This window comes from Loxodonta africana, chromosome X (genome assembly GCF_030014295.1).
Source record: "Loxodonta africana isolate mLoxAfr1 chromosome X, mLoxAfr1.hap2, whole genome shotgun sequence".
NCBI classification, from domain to species: Eukaryota; Metazoa; Chordata; class Mammalia; order Proboscidea; family Elephantidae; genus Loxodonta; species Loxodonta africana.
The window spans coordinates 136790566-136807761 of record NC_087369.1 but is presented as its reverse complement, the minus strand read 5'-3'; the positions used below and the strand labels follow the sequence as shown (position 1 = coordinate 136807761).

The window sequence follows — 17196 nt, the reverse complement described above, 5'->3', positions numbered from 1 at the left end:
GGGCTGGCAGGAATGGAGGAGGACCGCAGAGGGAAGTTCGGCGCTCCGTTTTCGTTTCGGGGCCGCAGCCGCGAAAGGGGAAAGGGCAAGGGATGGCGTCAAGGACTCCAGCCCAACGCTGGCAACAAGTTAAGTGCAACTAGTGAGAAATCACCATCTTCGATACTTAAGGGGACGAAACGTGTTCGCGGCGGGTGGGGGGACCCCTCTGTCACTCCCACCCATCCCTGCTGCGAAGGCTCACCTTGGCGCCCGAGGTTCCGACGGAGAATTCTCCGACCTACTTTAACTCTCACCTCAGCCCAGCCCCAGCCTTGCGGAGCACGTTCCCTCCGAAGTTCGGGGAGATGCTCTCCCCTGGACCCGCTTCTGCCGACGCCCGGGGAACGCGCTCCCCTCGTGCCGCCCGAGTGTGTCTACAAAGCACTTACGTAAAGTCGCAGAGTCCGAGTCCGGCCCCACTGCCTCAGACCAAGGCACTCACACAACTTCTGCCCCTCGGAATCTTTGCGGCTGTGGTTCTAAAGCCAGCGAGCCCTCCCCCTGCCGGCCCCCTCCGCCCCTCGACCGCTGCCATTGGCTGGGGTGGTGCTAGCCAGTCGGCCTGGGAACCAGGAAGGGGATTGGACCACGAGGCTGTCACATCAACTGGGTGGGGACCTGGGAGAATATGCTCAGGGATGGGTGCCCAGGAGGGATGGGGATAGTAACTCTTCGGCCAGGAGAGGAGACTGGTCCCCGGCGCCGTCTTCTCCCCGCCCTACCTGGGCTAAGAAGTTAGAAGCCCACAGTGCCTGGCTGGGAGTACATGTTCAAAAAATCTTGTGGAATAAATGAAAAGATGGGAATGTTGGGAAAGGGAGTTTGAACGTCACGAAGCCTCTACTTAAGTCTATAGAGGGTACATTTCCTCCCAGGAATCGAGAGAGAATCTCGGCATGGGAAGGGACACTATTTATCTGCTGCAGTCAGCCCAGGTGCTGAACAACGCAGACGGAAAACCTCAACGATCTTTCTTCACCTTAAGAGGTCAAGGGATCAGAATATGGGTAGGGCGGGGCCCTCAAACCTTTGGCTTCCCGCCAAGTATATTGTTGACCAAAATCTAAGTGTGGTGTATTTGCTCATGCGGAAAGCCGTGAGAGGTGGAGGTAGGAGGGAATGGTGGAAGTAATTTGCTTCCACTCGTTATACTGCAAATGGGTGTCCATTCTCATCGTTGTCCTCTCACCAGAGAAAACTTCGTTCGACACACTCTCCTGCTCCCAGAGTACCATTTCTTCTTCTCTAACCACGAGATTGCCTCCGTGTCAAAGCTGACCTCTTTCATTAATATACTCTGAGGTTGCCTCTCCTTATTTTCATTCCATCCTGTGGCGCACTCCAGGTCCAAAATCGGCTCAGATGGCCAGTGTTTGAGGGATTCTCCAGTGTCAGGTCAAGAGTTTGCCTTGCAGGACAGCTGTAGAAGAGAAAGTCTAGGTCCAGTCGTAGCAATTTTGATCAGGAAACGTGTGCTTGGAAAGTTTCATAAAAATTTAAAATTGATTCGCTTAAGACCCATTTTACAAGCACCAGGAAAATGCAAAATTAAGAGAGGCCTGAAAAATGGAGCATTCTTGTAATGGAACCCACCACTTCATCTGCTGTTATGAATTTCCTTAGAGAAATGAACCTGTAGTGAGTGCCAAGGTCTTAAATGGGAAGAAGTGGGGAGTTCACATATTGCCTAAAGGCTAGACTAGCAGAGAAGGACTTGGCACTGGGGAAAAGCCTTGTTAAATACTAATTAATGATTAACCAACTGGGAGAACTTATGAAAGGGCACAGGAAGGTGAAAAAGAAATGGGGGGCGGGGTGCAGTCATGCTTTCAGAAGCACTACATTTCTGTTATGAGAGATATTGTACTGGGTCAGGATTGGGTCAGCACAAAGTTACTGATTTCAAAATGTTGGTGTTGGATTGAACTTGCGGTGCATTACCACACACACTTACAGTAGCGTCCAAAATGAGACTTCTGGCTTTCAATAACTGGCCAAGGTATGGCTTCTGGAATTCTTAACACAACATTTCTAGATTCACAAAATATGGTGTCTTTTCTACCTTTGATGGTGCCCGTAAGTGAATATCAGAGAGTTTTCCACTTGCATTTAAACTTAAATTACAGACTTAGCAATAGCACAAAGGTTCTGCAAGCTAAGTTTTTGAGTATGGATATATTTGTCTCAATTACTTAACTTAGTATTCTATTTTACTTTTTTGGTCAAACTTTAGAAGTTGAAATAAGTCAAAATATTAAGAGTGCTTCAAGTCTGTATGGTATTTATATTTTCCTGCTTCTTATTCAAAAAACATATATAGAAACTTTAATATAAGTCTTTGTTTACCACTAACTCTGAGGATGTCAGATTTCAGCAAAAGTTTTTTTGTCAAGGGATATCATTTTATTGGAAATGCAGTAGTCCATAGTTTCAAAGCTGCAGGATGCCTGGGTGGTGGCACTAATTCTCGGGCCCTCACAAACTTTCCGACAGAGAAAACATGCCTTAAGTACCAAAGCTATTTGGATGCTGGTTAACAGATTCCTGTTTAACAGGTTAAACAATACAATCCAGGTAGAACTCCATTTTTTAATATATAACTTATTTCATTTTTGTTGTTGTTGAGAATATGCACAGCAGAACATAATACCAATTCAGCAATTTCTAAATGTCTAATTCAGTGACATTGATTACATCCTTTGAGATGTGCAAGCATTCTCACTCTCCTTTCCCAAGTTGTTCCCCCCCCATTAACAGAAACTCACTGCCCTTAAGGGTCCTATCTAATCTTTACAGTTGCTGTTGTCAATTTGATCCCATATACATAGATCACAAAAGAACACAATGCTCAAGGCAGACATGCCTTACTAAGTTAAGCTAAATTATCGTTTGGTTTTAAGAAGACTTCAGAGGCTATTTTTGGTTTGAGGTTTAAAGATTATGTCAGGGCAATAGCTTCAAGACTTTATCCAACCTCCACGGTGCCAGAAATTCTGAATTCCATTTGAATTTGAAATCCGGTTCTGCATTTTCCCCATTTTGATCAGGATTTTTCTAAAGAATCTTTGTTTAAAATGTTCGGTAATGGTAGCTGGGCACCATCCGGTTCTTCTGGTCTCATGGCAAAAGAGGCAGTTGTTCATGGAGGCAATTAGCCACACGTTCTATTTCCTCCTCCTATTTCTTATGCTCTTTCTTCCTCTGTTGCTCCAGTTAAATAAAAACCAATTATTATGCCTTGTATGGCCGCTTGCTAGGACGGCAGGCACTACGCAACAAACTAGGAGGTAGAACAGAAGCACTAGACTTGTTGTGGATTGATTTGTGTCCCCCACAAAATGTGCATCAACTTAGTCCATGATTCCCAGTATTGTGTGATTGTACACCATTTTGTCATCTGATGTGATTTTCCTATGTGTTGTAAATCTTATCTCTATAATGCTAATGAGATGGGATTATCAGCAGTTATGTTAATGAGGTAGAACTCAATCTAAAAGATTAGGTTGTGTCTTAAGCCAATCTCTTTTGAGGTATAAAAGAGAGACCGGGGCAGAGAGACAGAGGACCTTATACCACCAAGAATGTAGAGCCAGAAGTGCACATCCTTTGGGTATGGGTTCCCTGTGCTGAGAAGCTCCTAGTCAAAGGAAAGATTGATGACAAGGACCTTCCTCCAGAGCCAACAGAGAGAGAAAGCCTTCCCCTGGAGCTGACACCCTGAATTTGGACTTCTAGCCTACTAGACTGTGAGAGAATAAACTTCTGGTTGTTAAAGCCATCCACTTGTGGTATTTCTGTTAGAGCAGCACTAGCTGACTAAGACAGAATTTGTACCGAGAGTGGGGTGCTGCTATAACAGATACCTAAAATGTGGAAGCAGTTTTGGTGTTGAGTAGTGGGTAGAGGTTGGAAGAGTTTTAAAATGTCTAATAGTAAAAGTCTGGATTGCCTCTAAGAGACTACTGGTGGAATTGTGGACATCAAAGAGAATTCTGGTGAGGGCTCAAAAAGAAGTGAGCAGAGTTGTAACATCAGAGATGATGCAGAAGGCAAGAAGCAGCAGCAGAACAAGGAGACTGGTGCAAGACAGCGCTGGAGCTGACCTACGGAGTGAGAAAGCTGAGTGCCTCCAGGCACTTATCCGTGGAGCTACAGAGCTGTGAAATACTTTCCCCCGCAGGGCCATGGGTGGTGAGGCCTGAAGGGCCGAGAGGCCAAGGAACCAGGAAACAGAAGCTGAAGAGACAAGGAACACAGGAAACAGAGCTGCCTCAGTCTCAAAGGGTAGAGCCAAGATCTCTGGGTCTCAAAGGGTGGAGATGCCACTCAAATGGACATGGAGTTCCAAGGAGAATGGGGCCGCCCAAAGCTGAGGGAGCAGAGTTGCGTTTCCAGTGGGCCTGGAAGATGGAGCTGAAGCCCAGGACCCAGGACAGAGAGAGAAAGCCTTCTCCTGGAGCTGTGAATTCGGACTTCTAGCCTACTAGACTGTGAAAGAATAAACTTGTTGAAGCCATCCATTTATGGTATTTCTGTTATAGCAGCACTAGATAACTAAGAAACACGGTATTAGGCCAATTAATTAAGATGTCCCATGAAACTATGACCCTGAACCTCCTAACCAAGGAACCAAATCCCATGAAGTGTTTGGCTGTACATAAGCAGCATCAGCAGCTACCGTTTGTGTGTGTGTCAGTGTTGTAAATATATCTATCACACAACTTTTGCCAATTCAGCTTGTTACAGGTATACAACTTATTGACAGCAATTACAGAAATCAGCTCTGCAAACCTTAATCAATGCCATTTTTCCATCATGGTAAACTGAAACTCAGTACTCCATAAGCAATAACCCTTACCCTCCTTCCCCCCTACCATCCACCCCTGGTAACCACTAAGAAACCTTGGTCTCTATATATTGACCTGTTCTTGTCTTTTTCTATAAGTGAAGTCATACAATATTTGTCCTTTTGTGATCGACTTATTTCACTCAACATAATGTCTTCAAGCTCCACCCATATTGTAGCATGTATCAAGACTTCCTTTTCTTACTGGTTGAATAGTATTCCACTGTATATATGTGCCACATTTTGTTTATTCATTCACCCGTTGATAGGCATTTAGGTTGTTTCCACCTTTTGGCTATTGTGAATAGTGCTGCAATGAACACTGGTGTACAGGTCTCTGTTTTCAAGTCTTTTGTGTATATACCAAGGAGTGGAATCTCTGGGTCATATGCTAGTTATATTTTTAGTTTTTTGAGGCATTGCCACACTGTTTTCCACAACAACTTAACCATTTTTTATTCCCACCAGCAATGTATAAGAGTTCCGATTTCCCCATGTCCTCTCCAACACTTACTTTCTGTTTTGTTTCTTTTTAATCTTAGCCATTGTAGCTGTTCAACAACAACCGGTTGCCATCTAGTCTATTCTAATTCATAGCCATTCCATAGGACAGAGAAGAACTGCCCCATAGGGTTTCCAAGGAACAGCTGGTGCATTTGAATTGCTGGCCTTTTAGTTAGCAGCTGTAGCTCTTAATCACTGCACCGCTAGGGCACAGTGGGAGTGCAATGGTATTTCATTGTCGTTTTGATTTGCATCTCTCTGATGGCTAATGACGCTGAGCATCTTTTCATGTGTTTCTTGGCCATTCGAATGTCCTCTTCGGTGAAATGCCTATTCAAGTCCTTTGTCCGTTTTATGATTGGGTTATTTGTCTTTTGTTAAGTTGTCAAAGCTTTACATGTATTTTCATTATTAGATTATCGTTGGATATATAGTTTCCGAAGATATTCTTACAGCCAGTAGTTTGTCTTTTCACTTTTTTTGTAAAGTCTTCTGATGAACAAGTTTTTCATTTTTATGAGGTCCCATTTATTTATTTTGTCTTTTGCTATTTGTGCTTTTGTTATTATGTTAGATAATTCATTGTTAAAAGCTAGGCCTAACAGTGTTGCCCCTACATTTTCTTCTAAGAATTTTATGGTTTTAGTTTTCACATTTGGGTCTTTAATCTACTTTGAATTTGTTTTTGTGTATGATGTGAGGCATGGATCCTGTTTCATTGTTCTGCATGTGGAAATTCAATTTTCCGAACACCATTCATTGAGAATCTTCTTTCCCCACTGAAAGGACATAGCACCACCATCAAAAATTAGTTGACCATAAATGTGTGGGTTTATTTCTGGACCCTCAATTCTATTCCATTGATTTATGTGTCTATTTTGGGGTTTTTTCTTGTTGTTGTTGTTATTCTAGTACCAGGCCATTTTGGTTACTGTACCTGTATAATATGTTTTAAAATCAGGAAATTTGAGTCCTCCTACTTTGTTCTTCTCTTTTAACGTTACTTTAGCTATTCGGGGCTTCTTACCATTCCATAAAGTTGAGGGCTGGTTTTCACATTTCTGTAAAGAAGGCTGTTGGAATTTTGATTGAGATCGTATTAAATCTACAGAATGCTTTTGGTAGTATTGACATCTTAACAATATTAAGTAAGTTTCCAATCCATGAACGTGGAACATCTTTCCATGTGTTTAAGTCTTTTTTAATTTCTTTCAGCAGTGTTTTATAATTTTCATTGTATCAGTTTTTCGCATCTCTGGTTAAATTTGTTCTCTTAAATATTGTTGTAAATCAAATTATATCCCTAATTTCCCTTTCAGATTTCTCATTGCTGGTATTTAGAAACCTAACTGATTTTTTGCTTTCAGAAAGGAGCCTCAGACTCTTTGTGATATTTTACGCCATCAATTTAACTCATGTAGAACATTCACAAAGTAAGTTCGTTTTATGTGGATAAGTTTTGTCTATAAAATGGCTTGCAGAGTTGATCTCCAAGGTCTCTTCCACCTGATCTTCAAGGTCCCGTCCATCTGCTTGTAGCCAGTTTATACGGGCTCTAGTTCATCTTCACAGCACCTTGCATAGTATTGAACTAATGGATATTATATGGGTCTATTCTTGTTAAAAACAAAACAAAAAATCTGTATATAGGTCTCTCACAAATCCTGTGACTCAATAACTTAAAAGGATTCACCCTTGCTTCACGTTTCCAATTTTCATTGATAAACCTTTGTAATAAATAACTTAAAATCAATAACATAAAATTTTGAAAAAACATTTCTTCTTCCTGTCCTCCTTTGATGTCATAAACCAAAAAAAAAAAAAAAATGCAGTGGAATCAATTCCAACTCACAGTGACCCATAGGGTTTCCAAGGAGCGGCTGGTGGATTCGAACTGCCGACCTTTTGGTTAGTAGCTGTAGCTCTTATCTGCTGCACCATTATAGCACCTTTGGTGTCATAAAATTTTGATGTCATAGGAAGCTCTAATTCTGCCCTTAGGTTTCATCTCTGCCTACCCTTCTTTTCTTTCCTCCTTGTGATATCCTCTACCCATTTTCTTTGCTCTATGTCCTATTGTTCCCCCCAACACTCTCCCCTATACAGTTCATAATTTACTCTGTGTTTATACTTTTCCTTGGATAAATTGTGTTTCCTTTTTATCCATTTTTTATTTTTAAAAACTTACTTTTTATAGTCTATTAAAATGCAGCTTTGCTACACAACCTTTTTTTTTGCTACACAACCATTTTATAGCAGGAGTAAGGAATAACTTAAAAAAATCTTGTTCAATTTAATAGTAAATAATTTATTTAATTCATCTAAAAGGAGCCCTGGTGGCACAGTAGTTAAGTACTCCGCTGCTAACCAAAAGGTCTACGGTTTGAACCCGCTGGGGGCTCTGCGGGAGAAAGATGCAGCAGTCTGCTTTTGTAAAGATTACAGCCTTGGAAACCCCATGGGGCAGTTCTACTCTGTCCTATAGGGTTGCTATGAGTTGAAATTGACTCGATGGCATTTATTTTGGGGTTTGGTAATTTCTCAGCATGTGTGCATGTATACTAGTGTAGTAATGTATTTTACTTAATTGCTTATTTTATCAGTCCATTTCCGGGAACTAATCTGTTTTTCTTTCACCCTATTTTTTTTTTTTTTTTTTTTATGGTTTATACAAGTCCCTGGGTGGCAAAAACGGTTTGCACTCGACTACCGACCTAAAGGTTGGCAGTTCAAACCCACCCAGTGGCACTGAAGAAAAAAGGCCTGGCGATCTGCTTCTGTAAAGATTACAGCCAAGAATACCCTATAGAGCTCTCTTCTACTCTGTAACGTACCGGGTGGCCATGAGTCAGAATCAACTTGACAGCAATTGGTTTGTTTTGGGTTTTTATGATTTATACACATAATTCTATTCCATATTATACTGTTTTAGTTTCTTGGATTCTCTATTCCTCTTTTTATCCAACAATTTATATCTTGTTTAAAATGCAACGTATATGATAAAATTAACAGCAAATAGTGATATGAACAAATTTTGAATTGTGATTTTTTAAGGCTGCTTTTATTCTTAAAATATTAGGCATGGAGGAAATCTTGATAGACCTGCAAAATTCTTAAGATTTTTTGATCCAGAAGATAAAAATTTGAACGATTATTCCTGTTATTATTAAGTGGGGAGTCTTTTCATGTTTTCAATCCAAAATGTGTGTATGTATAACACATGAATGTTAATTCCTTCAGTAGGCACTTGTCAAATATATTTTAAGCCTCAGAGTTTACTATGAATCTGAATGTCTGCTAAGGCAGAATGATTATTTTACAAGCACACTTTCATAAAGAAATTACTGTAGCATGTCCAGGAGTATTTCATATTTTCTGAAAAAATAAAAAAGACACCCCCAATCAATTGAACTGTCTTTAATAGAATTAACAAAAAAACAAAGTTAGTTGTTCTGAGTCAATTCTGACTTGCGGCAATCCCATGTGTGTCAAGGTAGAACTGTGTTTCATAGGGTTTTCATTGTCTGTGATCTTTTGGAAGTAGATTGCCAGATCTTGCTTCTAAGGCACTCTAGGTGGACTCGAACCACCAACCTTTCAGTTAAGAGCTGAATGCTTAACCATTAGTGCCAACCACAGACTCTTGGTAGGATTAGGACATGTTTAATCAACATTAAACTATTGTGTAGATACAATGACAGTCACAATCATCACTGGAAATGCTCACAATTAAGTGTTTTCCCAGGGTTTGCTGTTTTTTAAATATATAATTAATCAACAATATTCTTTTAAGTACCTTTTATATTCTCAACGGGAGTCCCCGGGTGGCACAAATGTCAAAGTAGGACCATATTAATCAATCACCCTCCATGAAGTTTATATGACTAATTGGCACGTGTGGCTTTTAGAGGAAAAGTGAACGTGAGTGTAAGTTACGGGGCAAGATGGTTGAACGCACTAGCTCACCTACATATCTTGACTTGACCATATTGTGTATCTGGCTTATAAGAGAGTTTTTTGGGGTTAAATATTCAACCTAAACCTTCAGTAGAATATAAATTCAAATATTGGAGGTTTCCTGTGAGAAGGGTCTTTCAAAGATATTTTAAAGACTCTTTAAAATCAACTTTAGGTCATACTCCAAAAACCCTAAGGATTATCCATAACTCTGCACACCACTAACCAGGCATGTAAAGAAACACCCATATCCAGCCTACTATGTTTGATTCCCAAATATATTATGCCAGATTTTGGGGAATTTAGGAGTGTGTGCTTGTGTGCCCATGTGTATGCATGTACAGGCATGCACACACGTGTGTGTGAGAGAGAATATATAATCAGATTTTAAAATGCTACCATTATTCTTTCTTCCATGCATGCTCATAGTTAAATATTTGAGTCTATGCCTACTAAATAAGCAAAATGTGACTTTAAAAAGAGATTGACAGTGCTACGACATAGATGGGCCTTGAAAATATTATGCTAAGTGAAAGAAGCCAGTCACAAAGACTACATATTGTATGATTCCATTTATATAAAATGTCCAGAAGAGGCAAATTCATAGAGATGGAAAGCAGATTAGTGGTTGATAGGGCCTAGGGTGGGGGGCAAGGGAATGGGGAGTGACTGCTAATGAGTATGGGGCTCCTTTTCGGGGTGATGAAAATGTTCTGAAATAGGTTACGGTGATGGTTGCACAACTCTGTGACTATACTAAAAAACACTGAAATGTACCATTTAAGTGGGTGAATTGTATAGTATGTGAATTATATCTCAATAAGGTTGTTATTAAAAAGAGATTGACAGAAATAGGCTCCTTAAGCACAAGGAAAGCCATACTAATGAGGAGATGACTTCTGATGGCAGAAAACAAGTATAGAAAGGATTTGTATTACAGGATACGAATTAGCTCACAGAAAGCAAAAGGGCTTTGGAAAGTTAAGGTAATCAATCTCTTGATCAACATGATCCATTTTGTGCCAACATCATTGAAGGGACAAAGTGGTTCAATTTACCACAAAAGAGATTTAAGTTAAATGTTACAAAAATATTTTAAATAAATCACATAAGCTAGAAACAGGACCAGGATACCAAAAGATGATACATTTCTTCCTTGATACTTTTAGAAAAGTTTGAGTTACCATGGAAATCCATGTGTGATGTAAATTGTTAATGTGCCCAGCTGCTAAATGAAAGGATGGAGGTTCAAGTCCGCTCATAGGCACCTCAGGAGATAGAGTTGGTGGTCTACTTTTGAAAAACTGGCCACTGAAAACCCTACGGAGCACAGCTCTACTCTGACACACATGGAGTTGCCATGTGTCAGGATCAACTCATCAACTGGTTCTGCTGTGTTGGTGAGTTACCATGTGACTCAATTGGTTTAAGAATGTGAACCATGCCAAGATTTTGATAACTAATTGCAATTAAAAAGAGAATTGGACATTTAGTCAAAATAACCAAGAGATTTCTTAAAAAGGGTCACAGAAGAGTTGAGGATAAGAAATTTCTATTTGAATCAATAAACATCGCTGTGATCATGTAGAACCAAGAATGCTTTCAATGGTTTGTTTCTTTATCAACGTCATAGGGTCACCTGAATAAGTGTGTTAATATATTATAAATTTGTCCAGAGAGGCATTCCTTTTCACAAGTTGGGCACCATCATGATAAAATGCATCCCATTTGGTTGATGGAATGGAGTAAGCCTATAACTAACTAAGCTTTAAAAAAATTTTTTTTTCTTTTAATATTTGGGAATCCTCCAGAAAGGACATCGTATAAAATGAGACCAGACTCCTAAGGAATATTCTAGGTCAGGGGTTAGCAAACTTTTTCTGTAAAGGGCCAGATGGTGAATATTTTTTACTTGCAGACCATAAGGTCTCTGTTGCATCTACTGAACTCTGCTGTTGTAGCACAGAAACAGCCATAGGCAACAAATAAACAAAGGGACATGATTACGTGCCAATAAGACTTTCTTTACAAACCCAGGTAACGGGGAATTTAGCCCACAGGCTGTAGATTGCCAGTCCCTGTTCTAGGTTCCTGTGCTTGCTTGAGTATGTAATTGGCATCTGGATGGAGCTATCTTCTTAAAGGGGTATTTAACTAAGAGTTAGTTCATGACTGAAGATATGAAACAGATTAAGACCAAAATTAGCAACCTTCTTTTATTAAAATCTTGTTGTTGTTAGGTGTCGTCGAGTCAGTTCCAACTCACAGCAACCCTATATACCACAGAACGAACACTGCCCAGTCCTGCACCATCATCACAATCGTTGCTATGCTTGAGCCCCTTCTTGCAGCCACTGTGTCAATCCATCTCATTGAGGGTCTTCCTCTTTTTCTCTGACCCTCTGTTTTACCAAGCAAGACGTCCTTCTCCAGGAACTGGTCCCTCCTGACAACATGTACAAAGTATGTAATCTTAAAATCTTAGGTCTGCACAATTCTCAATACCAAGCAACGGACTGATGGCTGTATTCTACACTCTTCTTTTTTACCTTTCAAATTTGAATGTCATCAACAATGGTAAAATTAGATTTCTACAGGAGGAATAAAATAACAACTAGTATAACTACTTATTGATTCCTTCTATATGACAGATTGTATAGACTTTATCTCATTTACTCCTAATAAATAAGAAGATACGCATTATTATCCCCATTTTCAGACAAAGAAACTAAGGATTACGGAATAAGTAATATTTGCCCAGGATCATTTGGTTAGTAATGCAGGAGGTGTGGAGGGGGAAGGAGAGGAGCTTCCATCTCATGCCTGACTCTACAGCATAGGATCTTACAGATAGCATTCACTATACTTTTATCCCCAGGGAATAAAGCACAGAAGCCCCATTAATGATTTCATCTTTCACTTCCATGGAAAATTGGTTAGCCCATTGGTGGTAAATCCCTTAGCTAAGCAGGCATGTTATTACAGGTATACCTACTGGAATGTTAGCTGTGTATTATAGCATACACTTGTTTCCTCATAATTCTTCCTGTGGTGTTTTCTTCCCATCAAATTGCACTGTTAACTTTGAAGAGTATGTCCCTGGATACACACAATAGAAATTTATGCCGATGGCAGCAGTGAGACTATAATTCTATCTTCTTCTTTAGCGATTTTTTAGGTGATGCCCAGGATTAATAACATAGATGTTTTAGTACTGTGCAGACTGGAACCAGAGAGTGTTTTATTTTTTTAATTTTTTTTTCAGGCTATCGTTCTACTGGGTATTAAAGCACAGAATAAAAGTTTAGTGAAAAGTTTAGTCAGATTGGTTGTTTATTGTAAGTACACAACAGAGTTTCAATGTTTCCTTTAGACAGGATATAGGCAGAGGTATAACTTATTAAATTTTCCAGAAAATGCATTATTACAGCCCATTATTACTATCCTACATGATGAAATTTGGATTATGGGTCACACAAATCATTGCAGGGGGTAGTTTTAAGCAAATTAGCTATATTCGTAGATAAATAACAAAAACGACCATGGCATATGGCTGACATTTTAATTCTATTTCATATAGGATCTGCTGAAGCAGCAAACGTAAAAAGTAAAATAATTTGACAGAATAATAGGCTTTTTTTTTTTTAAGAAGGAACATTATAGACCATCCCCCCTCATTTTACAGATTAGGAAAACTGAGGCCCTCAGGAGCAAAATTAATTGCCTTGATACTTTGACTCTTTTTCAAAGTCCTTTTATAAAGCTTCTTTAACAGGTGGCAATTTGAGAATTATAATTTCCTTTCTATGTAATTTAAATTTGAATATGGATTTGAGGTAAGGCTAGATAATGATGCATTCCAGGGGCATTACCACAATTCATGTCATGCAGGAGGGCGGAGTCCCAGCTGTCAGCTGCTGGGAGATGTGAAATCAACAATAGGGTACAGTCTGAGGCCAAATATCAAGGAGGGTGTAAGCAGGTCTCCAAAGCCTTGTACCTACACTGTGAATGTAGGACCAAGACTGACCAAGATCAGAAACCATGTCAACCAAAGGAAATGTAAAATCCAAGCTTCAGGGATCTTATTTAAGATGAGGGCTTCACAAGGAAGCAAGATAAAGCAGAAGGAAACCTGAAAAGCAGCTCATCAGAGAGGAGAGAGGATTTGTTAGGTTTGAGACAATGTCCTCCCACAGATCACACAATGCAAAAATCCCTTACTCCCACTGCTTTTGAGCCTACTCGCTAATTAATTAACCAGATTCTAAGAGGCATGAAAATCACTGCATTATTCCTTGGGTGTCCGGAGTATATTATTCACATCATTCAGGAGCAATTCAGTGTCTGCAAAGAGGTCACTAGTCAGGTCATCCTGCCACACAATAGAAAGGCTTCATTTGCTTTGTTTTCTTAGTTCTTAGACTCCCTTACCTTTTCGTTGAGTATACAACATCCTTTTTCCTCTGCTGAAGGAGAATAAAGCTCTTTCTCTTCATCAAATCTGAGAAAGAAATTCTAGCCTTCTTTATCCTTTCCTATTTCTTTTCTTTTTACCTCGATTGAAGCAGGTAGTGCTCATTAAAATGGCCTAATCACTCTGGATCAACGTCAGTTACAGCTAACAGAGCAGAAAACCCATCAAGGAGAGAAAGATAGGCAACAGATTGCAAAGGGTTGGCATTACTTCCTTTAAACCTGAATACAAATACCAACCTCTCCCAGCTCCCAGCAACAGATGATTATGTGTTGGAGCTTCCCAGATGTACAGAATGTACGTGCAAGACTAAAACCAGGTGGCCATGGTTTTTTCTTCTTTAAAATTTGTCTTGGAATATTTTAAATGGCTATGTATATCATTCTTTTTACCAGAAATAATGCAGAACATCAAGGTCTTTCCTGTGCCTTATTTTCCATTTTAAATTAAATATATGTATTTAAAAAATGAATCAATACCTTCATTAATATTTATATCAACCCAATATTTTTAGAGCCTAGAAAATCCTCTGAAGGTTTGGAGCAGCCTCCTAAGTGCAGCCCAGAAAATTAGACTAATGGAATGCTTATCAGTAGCACTGTGAATAATTTTGTCCAAATGTCACAGAGTTTTAAAAATAATTAGAAATACAAATTCTGGTTCTAAAAGGGAAATTGATACATAACTTATAATGACATGTATAAAAGAATAAAGTATTACATAAATTCAAGAAACGCATAACCATTACTGGGCTCTTTCAATTATTTAAAATTACATGAAATAAAGGGGCCATGCTTATCGCTAATTTCTGTGCTTTCAGTTATTCCTGTTAAAAACCACTCGATTAATTGCAATGCTTTGGTGCTCCATGGAAACTAAATAGGTGCTTAAACCTTAACGTCTACAAACTCAAAATGAACATCTTAAATCTCAGTACGTGGCACAATTTTTTCCGTGATCACCAAGATAGGTCAATTCAATTACTGCCCTAAAGGCTTAATAAAAATCTCATGAAATGGTTGTTAGTTTGCACCACTCAACAACTCACTCTTTGGTGCAAAACTTTTATTTTGTAGATGACTTAACACACGGATCATTTGATGAGATTTAATTTTTTTCAGAAAAGAATTTCAAAGTTATATGTAGATTTGGGCAGTGATTTTTGGAGTATGGAAACATGAAATTAAATACAATATAGTTACAATGTAACATGAAGGCTTTCATTTTTATTTGGTTCTCTTCCATATTTGCTTTGAAGAGCTGTTCCCTCATCATGAGTTGGGTTCTGGTATATTGTCTGAAAAGCTTGGTGATAAATATTTATGATATTTTAAAGTAATTGCAAGTAAAAAACGGTTGTCCTGAGAATCAATTTTAAATCCTTCTAGGGTTTTTTTTTTTTTTTCTCTCAACGTTGTGGGGTCATATGTTTTAAAAAACTTTTAAAAGTCATTATTGTACCTGTTCCAGGATCTTCTTGGAAAGGCATAAAAGAAAGAACTATTTCTCCTTTTGTAAAATCAAATGCAAACGATCAGATATGCAAACCTTCTTAACATGCAAATTAGTAAAACAATCCACAGACTTTCTGCTGCCATTTCTCAACACCCCCCGCCCACACCCCACGTTCCCTTATGCGCTAGCCAAACCAGATTATTCATCATTTTTCAAATATGCCTGTATACTTACATAATCCAGCTTTTTTGGGGGGAGGGGTGGAGGGTGCAGTGGCGTGGAAAACGTGTGTTTAGAAGAGAGTCAAAACTTGCTTTGACTCTGTCTCTTGTTATCTGTTGTGGCCTTGGGAAAGTCACTTAGCCTGTCTGTGTCTTGGTATCCTCATACGAAATTCTGGAAGATAAGAACGTACTTACAGTAGTGCTAGCCATATGGAGCCCTGGTGGAGCAATGGTTAAAGTGATCGGTTGCTAACGGAAAGGTTGGAGGTTCATAGACCACCGGAGGCTCCAGGGGAGAAAGATGTGGCAGTCTGCTTCTGTAGAGATTTACAGCCTTGGAAACCCTGTGAGGTCACTATAAGTCAGAATCGATGGCAGTGGCTTTGGTTTTTGGGTTTGCTAGGCATATAGCATGTACTCAATAAATTATTATTGAAGGAAGGGTCAAATACAACAAATATAAAGAACTTAATAGAGTGCCTGGCATATAAAAAAAAAATAGTATTGGTAAATAGTACCTCTTGTCACTTCACTGTCTGTGAGGCCTGCCTTCACCTTCCTTTCTAATTTAGCAAATTCCTAACCAGACTTCAAGGCCCAGCTCAAATGATATGTGTTCAGAGATGGCTTTTCTAGCCCAGAGGTAATGGCTCTCTGTCTGCATTCTCATAACATCCTATACATAGATGGCTCTCTTAACCTTATGTTGTCATTGTCATCGTTGATGCGTCTATCTCCCCAGCCACACTATAATAAGCTCCCTAAGAGCACTGACCCTGTCTTATTGGCTTTTGTATCGCTATTTTCTAACTAAGCACCAAGTGTACAATAGAGCAAATAAATGTTTGATGAGAGATGGAGACTGAGCTGTCTGCTGAAAGCTTTTACTAGAATGTAGGATTTGACTATACTTTTTAATTCACATATCTATTTCCCCACTAGACCATGAAAATTTTAAGTTAAGGCCCCCTTATTTTTCCTCCTTGTATTTACAGTCTCCTACACAGTGCCTGGCTCGGTAAAAGTCTGTTGCATTACGGTAGGCAAAAAATCTATCTTGAGAGCTCTTCCACCTATTCATATTTGAGTAACCCTCCTCCCCGCACATTTCACAGGATCCATACAGTGTCTGCCTTTCCGGGTAAGCTCTCAGTTTCTGCTTTCTTTTGCTAGGTACCAGAGGACAAATTCGAGTCATCACTGCTAAAGTGTTGTTAGCTAACTCCTTGCTATCCCTCCCAATCAATATCTCAATCCAGCTGTAATGTGCATGTCCTGGAAAAGAATGGTATATCAGGCCCCATGACAGGGGCTGAATGTAGAACAGACCATCAATTGTTCCTATGCAAGTTCAAGCTGAAATTGAAGAAAATCAGAGCAAGTTCACGAAAGCCAAAATATGAACTTGAGTATACCCCACCAGAATTTAGAGACCATCTCAAGAATAGATTTGATGCATTGAACACTAGTGACTGAAGACCAGACGAGTTGTGGAATGACATCAAGGACATCATCCATGAAGAAAGCAAGAGGTCATTGTAAAGACAGGAAAGAAAGAAAAGACCAAGGTGGATGTCAGAAGAGACTCTAAAACTTGCTCACGAATGTCAAGCAGCTAAACAAAAGGAAGAAATGATGAATTAAAAGAACTGAACAGGAGATTTCAAAGGGCGTCACAAGAAGACAAAGTA

The 17196-nt window shown here is 39.4% G+C and overlaps 1 protein-coding gene across 2 annotated transcripts in view; it reads right to left on the bottom strand.

Annotated features, from left to right (window-relative positions):
- The window catches only part of PLS3 (plastin 3), a 93512-nt gene extending 92994 nt beyond the window's left edge, over window positions 1–518 (bottom strand). Inside the window, exon 1 of one of the 2 annotated variants that reach the window (XM_003414792.4) lies at window positions 432–518. The gene's annotated coding sequence lies outside the window, so the exon portion shown is untranslated. The remainder of the gene's footprint in view (window positions 1–431) is intronic. The other variant, XM_064278687.1, reaches the window with a different exon arrangement.
- Window positions 519–17196: the final 16678 nt, after the last annotated feature.